This window comes from Helobdella robusta (genome assembly GCF_000326865.2).
Source record: "Helobdella robusta unplaced genomic scaffold HELROscaffold_24, whole genome shotgun sequence".
In the NCBI taxonomy this organism is placed as follows: Eukaryota; Metazoa; Annelida; class Clitellata; order Rhynchobdellida; family Glossiphoniidae; genus Helobdella; species Helobdella robusta.
In genome coordinates, this window is record NW_008704261.1 from 1,923,812 (window position 1) to 1,924,027 (window position 216).

Below are 216 nucleotides of genomic sequence, written 5' to 3' on the forward strand. Positions count from 1 at the left end.
ACATCAGACTCAAAAAGATTTTACAACAGATCCTCAAATCAATTGCAAATCAGAAAATGACTCAAGTAGTAGAAATGATGATTCAAAAGAAGAAATTTCAGATGACACTAATGAAGATGTTCACAACCGTAGTTCAGTTTCATCTGATGAAGAAGATCAATCTGACTGTTGTAATCAAAAGACCAAAGGTATGGTTCTACGTGACAGGAATAATAT